We start from the raw sequence: 15,090 nt of genomic DNA, 5'->3' as shown, positions 1-15,090 counted from the left end.
AAAAAAAAAAAAAAAAGAAAAAGAAAAAGAAAAAGAAAAAAGAGAGAACACTCATGGATGTCATGGATGTGGACAACAGTGTGGTGATTGCAGGGTGGGGGGTGGAGGTAGAAGAGGACATAAAGGGATAAAAGGTGATGGAAAAATAAAAGAAAATTAAAAATTAAACAATAACAATAAAAAAGATATCAGAAGACTTCAGAGTAACTCCTGCAGGTCTACACTCCTGCAGATGCTCTTTCTTTTTTTTAAAATATATTTTATTCATTTTTTTTTTCCAGAGGGGAAGGGAGAGAGAGTTAGAAACATCGATGTGAGAAAAACATCGACCAGCTGCCTCTTGCACACCCCCTACTGGGGATGTGCCTACATCCAAGGTACATGCCCTTGACCGGAATCGAACCTGGGACTCCTCAGTCTACAGGCCAACGCTCTATCCACTGAGCCAAACTGGTTAGGGCAGATGCTCTTTCTTTGATATACATACAACCCAGTGGTTTTCATGCACAGAGTAGAGGCTGCCAGTCACAGGGGGTAGTTTATTATGAGTGACAATTTGAGAAAAACTCGCTTGGCTCAACATTTGCTTTTTGTATAGCCAGGTGTCCAACAAAAATTGCAATGAGATCGGTTTAATTTTCACTCAAAGCCACCTTTTTGACAACACTGGTTCACCATGAACATTTGGAGTCTGAGCCTGTGTTCACATTCCTGTCTTAAGTCAGGAGCATCCAGAAGGAAGGGGCTGCTCTCAAACCAGAATAATTAGCTATGCATTGAGAGGCATCCAAGATATGATAAAATTATTCCCAAATGGAAAAATACCACAAGTACCAGCCTAAAACTCAAATGCCTGTGCAGGAGCCATGAAAAAATAAACATTGTAGCAATGGATGGGAGTTAACCAGGGTTTCTAGATGCTAAGATAGAAAGTGCTACGTATAAATCGAAGTGCATCTTTATTTTTGCAGCTGTTATGACTAAGGCATGTTGCTTATATTGAAAAAGAAAAACAGTATTCATACCACGATGACAACTGATTATATTTAATATCTACTCCCATAAAAACCTTATGAGGATTTCAGAAGAGCAGAAAATTAAGTTACCAGGATTAAAATTATTTTTATCTGATCAGGAATAACAGGTATTTAAAATGTGAACGATCAGATCTGATATATCTGGCCAGATGCTCTCCAATTTTTTATTTTTACTCCTTTTTTATAAGGAACCATCTGCTGTAAGTAGAGGTGCCTATTAACTTTTCTAGTAAAAAAAAAAAAGAAAGAAATTAGCTTCTGAAGACACAGCCAGTGAATTGTGAAAAAACACAGTTATGAAGACAAAATTAAAAAATCCTCTGGCACCCCAAGGACCAATTAAAAAGTGTTCTATTTAGAGCAATTCTGTTTGCAAAGCATATATTTTCAGTTATTTCTTTTAAGGTTACTATTTGCAGCAATTTCAGAAGTTTTTTTTTAATAGATACTGTATTATGTTGCATTTAATGAGAATGAACTCTGGATCACAGCTCATCTGTTTATGGAATGAACTCTCCTGTCCTCACCCCCTACCCCAAGTCTTGATGACCAGTCTGGAATATCACAACAGGTTACCTGGAAATCACTGTGCAGTTAGAAACATAACATCAGGGTGGAAGGAACAGTTAAAATTATTTGTGGATAACCAAGTAGTTTTTTTGCAACTGTGAAAGTGAAATTAGGAAAGCATGTCGTGTTCCAGTTTTATATTAGCTATATATTTCCCAAGAACTTGGATCACACGGCATCTCTCATATTAAGGAAAATATAAAAAGTGAGATCAGTGGATTTTAGATAATTTTCAAAAAATTAAAAATGGAACTGCCTTTTGACCCAGTAATTCCATTTCTGAGAATATTGCCAAAGAAACCTGAAACACCAATTCCAAAGGATATATGCATTCCTATATTCATTGTAGCATTATTTACAATAATCAAGATTTGGAAGCAGCCGAGGTACCATCAGTAGATGAGTGGATAAGAAGCTGTGGTACATTTACACAACGGAATACTACATGGCTGTTAAAAAACCCCCACAAAAATCCTCATAGACATAGATAACAGTATGGTCATTGTCAGAGAGAAAGCAGGGGAGGAGAAGGTAGAAGAGGCTAAATGGGAGATAATGGTGATGGAAGGAGACTTTACTTGAGTTGTGAACACCAAACAATATACAGATGATGTATTATTGAATTATACACCTGAAACCTATATAATTTTATTAACCAGTGTCACCCCAATAAATTCAATGAAAAAAGGGAAAACATGATAGCAAATGCTCTTATTTTGATTGAGGTAGCATAGCTTTTTCTTGAGGCAAACTGTGTTAAAGCCACATGCAAAATTCTTTTCTCCCCCTATATTGTATCAAATATATTTTTGAATCTTCAACTTAAAAAGTTCTCAAATTGGATTTTTTTCCTGACTTTTATCTATAATAGAATCTTAACTTTAGGATAATACTTGCTGTCCCATTAATGCCATTGTCCATCTGTGATGACTGGCCAGAACTTTTCAATTGTCATATGAAATAATTTGTATTAAAGTTATTTGTGGATTTAGGAATGTTGCTTGGTTTCATTTTTAGTTAATAATGTGCCAAGTTAACTTGGGAAGCCAGAAAAAATGAAGTTAACACAGCCTGTGTTCAGCAGGAACAATGCTCTCACTTCACCAGGAAACATTTTAAAAATCACAATCTTAAAAGCAATGTAATAGATGTAAATAAAGAAATGATTAAAATCCATCTAATTGATCTGAAAGACCTTTATTTTAAAAGTAAAAATGTCAAAACTTTTCCAGGAGAAGAAAGTCTATCCTCAAGTAGTTAGAGCCTGCTTGGGTAGATTTCATTTAAACAGCGAAAGCCTCGTTGTAGAGGGGAATAGGGACTATGTCCAGATGGCCTATTAAATTGATAGCTCTAAGAGTTTATTTTTAATTTGTTTATTTGTAAATTGGAACATATTTTCCCCACAAAATAGTTCATAAAAGCTGGATGGATCTATTTAATGCTTGGTGAAGTTTCCTATTATATTATCTTGGTTTTGATCTTGAAAGTAGAGGACTATTCTGGGCTGAACTGTGTCCTCCCTAGACTATATCTCAAAGTTTTTAACTCCCAGTACCTTAGACTGTGACTATATTGGGAGATAGGGCTTTAGAGAAGTAATTAAGTTAAAATGAGATCATTAGGTTGGGCCCTAATCCAAAATGACTGGTGTCGTTTAAGACGAGGAAATTGGACACAGATGCACAGAGTGGGAAGGCCGTGAGAAGACTCTGGAAGAAGACAGCCGTCTACAAGTCAAGGAGAGAGGCCTTACAGCGGTTCTCAACCTGTGGGTCATGACCCCTTTGGGGGTCGAACGACCCTTTCCCAGGGGTCGCCTAAATACATTCTGCATATCAGATATTTACATTATGATTGATAACAGTAGCAAAATTACAGTTATGAGGTAGCAACGAAAATAATTTTATGGTTGGGGGTCACCACAACATGAGGAACTGTATTAAAGGGTTGCAGCATTAGGAAGGTTGAGAACCACTGCCTTAGAAGCAGCCAGCCTTGATCTTGGACTTCTAACTCCAGAATTGTGAGAAAATAACTTTCTGTCGTTTAAGCCACAGAGTCTGTGATCTCTGATGGCAGCCCTAACAAACTTACACAAGGACCACGTGGTGTTGGAAGAGTAGGCCTGGCTGTAGGTTAAAATGCAAAAGCAGAAGTTTGTCTTTAGTCCTCTTTTGTCCTTTGCTGCCTTTCTCTCCTTTCCCCATTAACTTCTTGCTGCTCCGAGTTCCACTCTAACCCCCTTCTTTAATGTGTTGAGTTAGGATGGATCTGGATTCTCTCCAAAGTGCTCCCTGCTCCTCTTGCTCCAGATAAAGTTAGAAAATATGTAATGTGAGTGGCTTTGCTCATACTAGTACATCCTAAAATATGAGTGCCCATGGCCCCTTAATTCCTTAAATATGACTTCCACTGGGCATGGATTTTGTTTGCTGGCCAGCATATTCCCAGAGCCAAGAATCGAGTCTGACATGTGGTAATTACTTCAATTAATATCCTTGAGTGAATGTTTTTATTTTAAAAGCCAGAGTTGAACTCGAGCAACTCTCTTACTGTAGGAATTGTAGGCAGCACAAGCCAGTAGAGTAAAACATTTCCAGCACTTGGGAATGTGCTCCATTTTTTATAGTGGTGGTTGTTGGGGTGTGAGCAGTAACAGTGGAGTCTGAACTAAGAGCCTGCTTCTAGGACCAGCCTGGTCTCCTTTGTACACTTTCCTTTATCTTTCCAATTCTGCACCCACAGATTTAAAAAGTCTCCTCATTGCTTTAGTTCATAAGGGCTCTCCTGGCATTGCAAACAGGTCTCAGCTTTGGGCAATAGGGAGAGATTTAGGCGATTGGGTAGGAGAGGGAGGCCTTTGTGCATCAGGGTCATTTGTAAGTTATTTTAACCTTACCACATGCGTATGCAGTACTGGAAGGGGATGGTGTGAAATGTGGGAGTAGGAACAAGTAAATTTGGATTGCTTCTTACTTGTTCCTTTCCAGACAGAAATAATAGCTGTGAGGGGAGGTGTGTTGTTAGAGTGCCGGCAGGCTCTGAGCACTTCTCTTGCCCTTGTCCCCTATTTCAGCTGTCCCCTCCACCTGTGGAACCGTCTCGGCCAACCTTTAAAAAGATGGAGGTGAAGGGGCACATGAGATAGGAAGTAAATAAAAATTTGTGTACTTAATTTATTCATTCAGTAAACACTTATATAGCACTTACTATGTTCTGGGCACTGTTCCAAGTGTTTTATACATATTCATTCGTTTAATCTTTATAATGACCCTGTGAGAAAACTCTGGCCAGAGAGGTTCTTGCTGCAGGTTACACAGTGAGAAGATGTGAGAGTGGGGGCTTAGGCCCAGGGAGTGTGATTCCAGAGTGTGAACCCCCACATGAAAGAACTGATACAAGTCAGTGCTTTGTGGAGTGGGATTAAAAAGAAGGGAATTCCAGATTTGGGAGTGAGATATTGGATACACATGAGGCACAATTTGGGTACAAACAGAATAAGCTTATTATCATATTGAATTGATCTCTAATTCATCTTGTTTTTCTTCAAAATTAATTAACTTATTTTAAATTTATTTTATTGTTGAAAGTATTACAGATATCCCCCACTCTCCCCCTCTTGTCCCTCTCTACCCATCTCCCACCCCAACCCAGGCTTTCACTAGTTTATTGTCTGTGTCCATGGTCTGTGCATAGCCTATATAATAAAACCCTAATATGCAAATTGACCGAACAGCAGAACGACTGGTTGCTATGACGTGCACTGACCACCAGGGGGAAGACACTCAATGAAAGAACTGCCCCCTGGTGGTCAGTGCACTCCCACAGGGGGAGCGCCGCTAACCCAGAAGCCGGGCTTACGGCTGATGAGCGCAGTGGCAGTGGCAAGAGCCTTTCCTAACTCTGCTGCAGGCAGGCAATAAGAAGCAAGGGATCCCCAACCGTGAGAGCCCCGGACTGTGAGAGGGATGTCTGACTGCTGGGGGGATGGGGCCTAAGCCAGCAGGCAGACATCCCCTGAGGGGTCCAGGACTGCGAGAGGGTGCAGGCTGGGCTGAGGGGACCTTCCCGTCCCCCCACCCCCACCCCAATGCACGAATTTTGTGCACTGGGCCTCTAGTATGCTTATAAATTCTTTGGTTAGTCTCTTCCCACTCCCAACCTGCCCCTTTCCTCTGAAGTCTGTCAGTCTGTTTTATGCTTCCATGTCTGTGATCCTATCTTGTTCATCAATTTATTTTGTTCCTTAGATTTCACATATAAGTGAGATAATACGATATTTGTCCTTCTCTGGCTTACTTTGCTTAGCATAATACTCTCCAGGTCCCTCCATGCTGTCTCAAAGGGTAAGAGATCCTTCTTTTTTATTGCTGTATAGTATTCCATGGTGTAAATGTACCACAGCTTTTTTCCGCTCATCTATTGACAGGCACTTAGGCTGTTTCTAGATCTTAGCTATTCGTAGATAGTGCTGCTATGAACATAGGAGTGCATATTCATCATGTTTTATAGCCCTCTTCTATTGTGGTCTCATTAACACTGCAGTTACTTAGAGGTAATATCCTTAGAAGGAAGTATTTTCTGGAGACTGGAGGAGAGACATAGCCCAGGAAAGAAACTGCTGTTGGGGGGGGGGGAGGGGGAAGGCAGGGTTTGGTTAGTAACACATTCTTGGATAAGATGTTGACCCTCTCTGTTAGTTTCTTTACAACTAGAGATGATAATTTCTATCCTTATATAGTAATGTGCCACACAATGACATTTTGGGTGATGACAGACTGCATATATGACATTGGTCCCATAATTTAACACAGCTGAAAAATTCCTATCACCGAGTGATGTTGTAGCCATCGTATCATCATAGCACAGTACAGTACAGTTGCCTACAGTATAGAGCACAGCACCATGCTGTATAGGCTTGCAGCCTAGGAGCAGTAGGATATAACCAATAGCCGAGGTGTATAGCAGCCTGTACCATCTAGGCCTGTGTAGATACACTCTATGATGTTTGCACAATGACAGAATTGCCTAGTGACACATTTCTCAGAATGTTTCCCAGTTGTTAAGCAACCCATAACTGTACTTGCAAGGTTGTTGTGAAGCTATAATAAAAATAGAGCATAGAACTTAAAATTGGAAAGACTGCAAGCTCAACAAATCTAATAATTTTCACTTACTTTCATGTAACTCATTTTTTCAAATGAAGGTAAGAATGTCAAACAGAGTCACTGTTTCAATGAAGAGTAGCTTACTCAGCTTGCCCCTCTTCACCTGCCCTTTCTGTCCTTGAGAGCACTCCATGGGTTCTTCAGAGCATAGTTTCAAAGCATAGTTTGAGTCAACCGCTGTTCTGAATATGAAGAAATGTAGGCCATGAGACATTCAGTGGCTTTCCTGCAGTTGTTCGATATTTCCACTCTCTGAGGGTTTTGTCTCCACTGGGAAAACCACCTCTTTGTGAAAATACTCTCAAAAGTTAAAAGTTCCGTTCAAAGTCAGCATGTTTGCTTTAATAATGCCTACCACTTACTGGATAATTCCCGCGCTCTTGGACAGAGGCAGCTGCACGAGTGTGTGACCCGAGCAGTTGCATAGTCCCACGCTCAGAAGGGTCCTGCTCTTGGTTTCATGCTCCGCTGTTGCCGTGTTGAAATTCTTAGTAGTTTTTGAACAAGGTGCCTGTGTTCCCTTTTTATATTGGGCCCCACAAATTTTAACCCTGGCTCCTGGTGTTTATATATATCTTGTCTCATTTTAAAATTCACAATTATCTACAAGGTGTGAATATTATTATCCCTATTGTACAATCAAGGACATTGAGGCTAAGAGAATTTCCTGGAGATCACAGGTGTTGTAAAGGGAAATGTAGTGAAGAAATGTTGGCTTAAAAGCCCACTGTCTTTCTATCTCAGGCCAGTGTGAATCTAAAGTAAGAGTGTGCTGGAGAAGGGAAAAAAAGCTAATGGTAAATCTTTATTTTTCAGGGGACATGGGGGCCAGTTAGGCAATGTAAAAGCTGCTGAATATATGTAAAAGCACTCAATATATGTAAACATTCTTTAATTTTTTAAGGTAATTGACTCAATTTTAAAGAAAGGGTAGTTTGTTATGAGACTAATTTGCATAGGACCTTTACACCACTAATCTGGTGGCTAACTCAACAAGTGTGATTTTGTTTTCTTTGCATAGGAGCAGCTGAGAAATATTTGTAAAAAGGACATTTTAATTCAAGCTGTGCCTTGGTGGCAGGTTTAGGATTAGAGCCGTATTGTGCTTGCTTTTGTTTCAACATTCACTTCATATTTTTCCTTATTTTTTAAATTTAGTCATGGTTTCAGAGTTGCTTCTATGATGAACATTGTAGGGGTAGAACGTACAATTACTAGATATTCTGTGTTCACACCTATAAGAACCTAAAACGTTATGTTTAGCTTTCTCTCCTCCACCCGCATAATTTCAAAGTGAGAGTATAATTTTTCACATTTTTTTCATCCAAAGTATTAGTCAAGTTTTAAATAGTTGCCTAGGTAGAAATGGGGAGTTTCTATCTCGAGAAAGTTTTTAAGAACTGAGAATTTCTGGTTCTAATATTCTTGGCCAACATATGGCTCATGTTATAGTAATATTTTATATTTGTATAGAGCTTTTAGCCTGTAATGTGTTTTCATGTTTGTGATAGGAAGGAGGAATAAGACCACAGAATGGAGGAAAGCAAGAATATTGACCTGATATTCTGACAGAACATGAAGACACTAAATGAGGGTTTCATAACAAGAGCAAAGCAAGTGGACACAGAGGCAGGGTGCTTCACAGGATTCAGGAGTACAGTTTTTCATTCTCCTAGTGTCCATTGGTCTGCTTTAGTCATTCAGCAAGTATGAATGACTGTCAAAATACCAAACCTTTAATACCCTTTAATATACCAAATTAGACTGCAGTGGCCCATCAAGACCTAAAATTGCAGCTTTATATCAATACCATCCTTTAATCTGAATGGCACACTTCCAAAGTGCTCTAACCAATTGAACTTCGATCAAGTTCAAATCTGGTGATTTTTCAAAAGGAAAAAATGAGAACAAAAAGTTGGAACAATTTCCGTCTTTATCTAAACTGCTGAAAGTACTTCCTTAGAGACTTCTCAGAAAAGAAGCCATTTCCAAAGGACCACCAGACGCACTTCCATGGCGCATACCCATGACTAATCTTCACCTAAATCCTTGAAAACTCAATTAGTGAAGTTCATGCCCAGAATCTGTCAGACAGGTTGTAACCAGAGAGTGCTAATGGCTTAATTCTTTAGTTATCAAAATGTCACTTCATATTAAATGAATGAACTCTAAGTACCCATATGCTAATTGGATTTATTCCATACATGTTGGCTGTGGTCATTATCACACTGAGCATGAACTTTACTGAATGACTCTGCAATTTCCCCTTAATTCTCCAAGTTAGGATGGCATTGGGTATCACCTTCATAAAGATATTTTGACTTCCAACTTGACAGTGTAGTTAAAATAAAAGCTCAAATTTGGAGAAAAGGCTTAAAGAATGAGAAAGAGGTTAAAAAAAAAAACCCCTGATAGAAATAAGCTGTATAAACCAAATATATAAAGTACTGAAGACTACTATAAAGATTTTATCACCTTAAGATTGAAGTTACCACATTACTATAGATTCCTCTCAGTCAGCCATATCTAAATTTATTGCCATATAATGAGTGCACTCACCCCATTTTAAGATCTGAGAGAAGGGGACAAAATAGTAAAATAGCTTCATCCAGAGTTGAAATAAATGCAGAAGTTGGACATTGGGCAGCTCTCCTATTCTTTAAACCAAGCGAAACATAATCTGGACTTGCATCCTATTTGTAGAATAACAAAATGCTTTTGGAAATGGTGCAGTGGGTGCGGCTTTATCTTCTACATCTGGAATAGACCAGTACCTACCTACCTGTGCTCATCCTGGAGCACAAAGAGGTGGAGGAAGCAGCAACCTGCTTCCCAATGAACTGCTTTCTCTGCCTCTTCCTTTAAGACAGAAAGGCAAGTATAGTATCTTGGGTTCAGGGCCTATGGCAGTGGCTTTATGGGAGCTCTGAGCAAAGCCAGCCTTGAAACCATGAAGGGACCAGTATTTAGACTTTTTATGTTATCTCCAGTATCCACTAACTAGTGGATATAAGGATGTATTAGAAGAAGACATTCATCAAATAATTTTAATTGTTAAATGAAGCATTCTTAGTACTTTAAAATATGTTTAACATACCTGGAGTCTCAAAAACTGCAAGTTATTCTCATTTTCTCTTGCCTTCTAAGAGGTTATGTTTGGCATGTGACCTTTTAGGTTTTCTTGTGTAGACAACCGTTTCTCATAGTTTTTTTTTTTTTTTTAGTCCCTAGAATAAGGGGATGTAGTGAAGGAGGGGTTTGGTGACAGAATAGAGAGGTGGGCGTAGTGAGGGATATACATTTATGAAGAGTAGTGTGTTATTCTTCACCGTCGGGTTGCAAATCAGTAATACTGCTGGGAGGCTAAGCTCGTGCACAGCCAGCCAGCTAACAGCACCTTCCTGTACCCAGCATGTCATGGGATCAGCTAGCTGGAACCCCACTTGTAGAAAGTGGCCTCCTCCATACTTAAAGCTCATTTAGCTCAGCGCTCTCAGCTAGAGTCTCCTGTTTTGCTATGGAACCGTGACTGTGTTTGTATTCAACATTTTACTCCTGCTTCTTCCAGGAGTGGTTGTGGCAACTTGGAGATTAAACACCAGGTGAAAATAAGATGTTTAGGAATCAATCTGTACAGAAGCCCCTTGAGAGGTTTTTGCATTGCACGCGAGCCAAGCTAACATCAGATGCACTACAGTTTTCTTGATCACTCTAACTTTAATATATTTGCTCCATAGTGTAGAAAATAATTTTAGGAGTTAATGAGAAGTCTGGAAACACAAACTTGGCAAACATGAAGAGAAGAGAGAGATTTGGTGCTGCCCACCAGGTTTTATCTGTATCCGATGCAGAGCACCATCTTTTATTTATTTATATAAATTGGCCTGATCTTTCTAGCAAGATCAAATGATTCACCATGTGCATTTTTGCTCACTTTCTTGTTTGTTTGTTAATTTACTCTAGTATATATGCTTTCAGAAAAAGAGAAGATGAGATAGAAACTGACTCATCCATTCAGCAGAACTTTATTGCACAGCTAATATGTCTACCATGCTAGGTGCTGGTGGTATAGAGATGCAGGGCCAAATGCCTGTCTTCCAGGAACCTACAGTCATATAAGAGGACCTTTTAACTGAAAGCAAATCCTTAATATACCCTTTGAGAATATATTAAAGAAAATAAGCCTTATTTTGAAATCAGACCTTTTATCCTGTGTTTCATATCCTACCACATTTTCTGCTAATATTATAGAGTGTTTTATATTGTCATATTTTGTAACAGAATTGAACTAATCCTGCCTATCAGACAGGGTGTTCAGCCGAACCTTGCTGCATCTTGCCTGCTTTCCTTGATTGTTCTTCTCATTTAATTGATCAGATTTGTTTTCTCAGCAGTGGGTGGATTTCCTTTCCAGTCTTTCTTTACTTTAGATCCAGATTCTTTAGAAAACCTACTGTTGCCTGGTTTCTTCTCCTGGCATCAGGTGGCTCTGTGTGGATAGCCCTCACCTGTCTGAAAGAGTCTTTATCTTGTTAGGAAGCCAGAATTCAGGCTTGGCTTGGCATGATCCTCAGAAGAGAAAATGTTTCATGGGAATAGTTGCCTTCCACATCTGCTCTGGACTGTTGGTTTTACTTGCCTGGTATGTTTTTAATGATTATATAACATTCACTCATAATCCTTATTTTGGAAGAGGGGAGAAGGATGGGGTGGTCGACAGGCACCATGAAGTTATAGAAATTTGCTTATTCAAAGCACCCTAAATGTGCTTTTCTGTTCTCTCTCTCAACATAATGGAAGGCTTAGTGATAGGAGAGCTCTCTAATTGCTCCTCTCAGAGGGCGAAGGAGGAAATGAGGAAAGGGGATGGGGAGAGAGAGCGCTTGGTACTTATAAAGACCCATATGATGCAGGAGAGGATGCATTCCTCACCATTGTTTTTGAACACCTTGGTCTGACATCACAGAGGGAAAATGCAACTGTTGGAAATAGGATGAAATATGAAACACAATAATACATGAAATTGGTGCATAAATTGTGAAATGTAAGATGAGGTTCAGTTTTACAACAATGTAGAAGTCTTGAATAGTTAATTAAGGTAGAAACTAGACACCCTAAAAACTAAGAGAGTAATAAGGGAGGGAGAAGACCTACTGCCGTCCCATTTTCATCCCCACATGAAGTTGTTCTTGGGTGATAGGAAAGGATTCTGAATCAGATAACATTTTAAGAATGTGTGTTTCTAAAGGCAATTTTTGGAATTCTTGACATCCAGATTTTACACTATATTAGAATTTCTTTGATAATTTCCTTCACTTTAGTGAGTATATTGCCCTTCTTTCTATGTTTTTCACATAAAGAATCTAAATTTTAGTTTTATTAAGCATTCTTCAAAGTAGTAAGGAAAATATCTAATTGTATGTGGTCAGCATATTTCTGATGCTTGATTAAAAACTGTAATAATATTATCCTATCTAATAAAAGAGAAACATGGTAATTAGCATATGACTGCTACCCTTCCCATTGGCAAATCAGCGAGATATGCAAATTAACTGCCAGCCAAGATGGCGGCTGGCAGCCAGGCAGCTTGAAACTAACATGAGGCTTGCTTGCTTCAGTGACGGAGGACTCCAACGTTCCCCGCCTGCCACTGCTGGCCTCTGAGCTGCAACTCTAAGCAACTATGTAACAAATATAAAAGCTAAACAAAACCCCAGAAACCTGCTTTAGTCGCTGGGCTTCAGCCAGCAGGATTGCAACATTGTTTCAAATACAGAAGGTAAACAAAGACCAGAAACCTGCTTTCAGCAGCAGAGGCCTAAGAGCTGGAGCCAAGCCTCAGCACTAAAGCTGGCCCAGAATAAAAAAGAAAAAGAAAAAAAGGAGCAGTTGGGAGCTTCAGTCACCTGCCAGCCTGAAAACAGCCCTCAGCCCCTCACCCAGACTGGCCAGGCACCCCAGTGGGGGACCCCCACCCTGAAGGATGTGTGACCAGCTGCAAACAGCCATCATCCCCTCATCCAGGCTGGCCAGGCACCCCAGTGGGGACCCCCACCCTGATCCAGGACACCCTTCAGGGCAAACCAGCAGGCACCCACCCGTGCACCAGGCCTCTATCCTATATAGTAAAAGGGTAATATGCCTCCCAGCACCGGGATCAGCGTGACAGGGGGCAGTGCCCAAACCCCATGATCGCCCAGCGTGACAGGGGGCGGGGCCACAACCTCCCTATTGGCCCTGCTCTGTTCGTGACAGGGGAAGGCGCCACAACCCCCTGATCAGCCCTGCTCTTTGCCTGATAGGGGAGAGCTCCCCAAACCCCTGATTGCCCTGCGGCTCTGTGTGTGACAGGGTGCGGTGCCCCAACCCCCTGATCGGCCCTGCCCTGAGTATGAGAGTGGCAGCGCCCCAACCCCCTGATCGGCCCTGCTCTGTGGGTGATAGAGGGCGACGCCCCAACTGCCCCCCATGGGTCCTGCTCTGTGTGTGACGGGGTAGAGCCATAACCTCCCCATTGGCCCTGCCCTGAGTGTGACAGGGTGCAGCGCCCCAACCCCCTGATCCGCCCTGCTCTGTGTGTGACAGGGGGCGGTGCCCCAACTCCCCTATCCGCCCTACTCTATGAGTGACAGGGGGGAGCTCCCCAACCCCCTGATCGGCCCTGCTCTGTGCGTGACAGGGTACAGAGCCCCAATCCCCCTGATGGGCCCTGCTCTGTAAGTGACAGGGGGCAGCATCCCAACCCCCTGATTGGCCCTGCTCTGTGTGTGACAGGGGGTGGCGCTGCAACCTCCCCATCGACCCTGCCTTGAGTGTGACGGGGTGGTGCCCCAACCCCCCAATCAGCCCTACCCTGAGCGTGACTGAGAATGGCATCACAACCTCCCAATCCGCCCTGCTCTGTGCATGACAGGGGGCGGCGCCCCAACTCCCCATTCGGCCCTGCTCTGAGCCCGACCAGGGGCTGCACCTAGGGATTGGGCCTGCCCTCTGCCACCCGGGAGCAGGCCTAAGCCAGCAGGTCGTTATCTCCCGAGGGGTCCCAGACTGCGAGAGGGCCCAGGCCGGGCTGAGGGCCCCCCCCTCCCAGAGTGCACAAATTTTTGTGCACTGGGCTTCTAGTCTTATAACATGTAGAAAGGCCAAGTAGAAAACTGACTAAATGAAACTAATGAATAATCGATCAACAAATATATATTAAGAATCTGGCCTTTACTATTGCGTTTAAGGGAATCACACAGTCACTTCATGTACATATTTACAAATCTAATTTCTACTCTGGGATCCATAGATCTGGAGATCCTGGATCTACAATTTATTTTATTATATTTTACACCTGAGCAGTCTGTGAGCTTTTCCATTAGGTGACTCTCTTTCCTGATAGCTATTTCTTGAGGCCTATTGCTTGTGAAAGGGCTTTGAACACATTAATGTGCAATACAGATAAGTAAGAGTCAAATCATTAATATCTTGTACTCTAGAAATGGCTTGTGAAAGTACTATGAGAGTAGTAGTATGTAATGTCCTAACCAAATAGATTCTATGCATCGCTACTTATTTGTCAGTTAATACAGTTATGAAATGGTCCAACCAGAACAATCAAAGGGCTATACTCAATATTTTTTTCTTTTAACATGTTTATTATATTTCTACTAATTCCCCAAAAGCTATACCAGCAAGTTGAGGTCAGACTTTTTAGCATATTAGTTCCTAAACCTGACTTCGGAGTTAGTCAGTGAAAACACGGACACCTAAGTTCTGGCAATGCTAACTCAGTAGGACAGCAGTGCCGTCCTGAGTCTTGATGTCTAACACGTTGTTTCCCAGGCAATTTAATGACTGGTCTATGGGCCAATGTATGGGAAATGCTGTTGTCAAGAACCTCGCTGTCAGGTAACGAACAAGCAAAACCTCGAAACCTCTTGACTGATAGCTGGCATTGTGATGGGTGGTTCAGACTAAGCTCTGCACGAGCTGCCGAAACCACTACAATGATGAGAGAGGAAGAGCTCCTTTCTTCTCTTTACTTTGTCTGCTGAAGTGACGCAGAATTGTAAACGATGTCTTTTTTTTCCTGTTTAACTCTTGCCCTTTGACCTTAACCAGGTCAATGGAGAGACTTTTTTTAAAGTTACAAATGGATGTATCTCAGACTCCTACCTATTCACTACTGCCCATGACATATTAGAACAAAAGGTAAGTATAGTGTTGAGTTTCTTATAGCCTTCTCGTTTGGGAGTTGACAGCATTTTGGTTTCTTTAAAATGACACAGATTTCTTATGAGCAATATGTATGCCAAATAGCTTAAATC

General features: G+C 41.2%; 1 protein-coding gene across 1 annotated transcript in view; it reads left to right on the top strand.

Annotated features, from left to right (window-relative positions):
• Positions 1-15,090, top strand: part of FRAS1 (Fraser extracellular matrix complex subunit 1) — a 456,634-nt gene that overhangs the window by 38,350 nt on the left and 403,194 nt on the right. The gene's annotated exons all lie outside the window — the stretch shown is intronic.

The sequence above is a fragment of the Myotis daubentonii genome, chromosome 1, assembly GCF_963259705.1.
Source record: "Myotis daubentonii chromosome 1, mMyoDau2.1, whole genome shotgun sequence".
Lineage (NCBI taxonomy): Eukaryota > Metazoa > Chordata > Mammalia > Chiroptera > Vespertilionidae > Myotis > Myotis daubentonii.
Note: the sequence above shows the minus strand (reverse complement) of the source record. Positions and strands in the feature narration are given on the sequence as shown.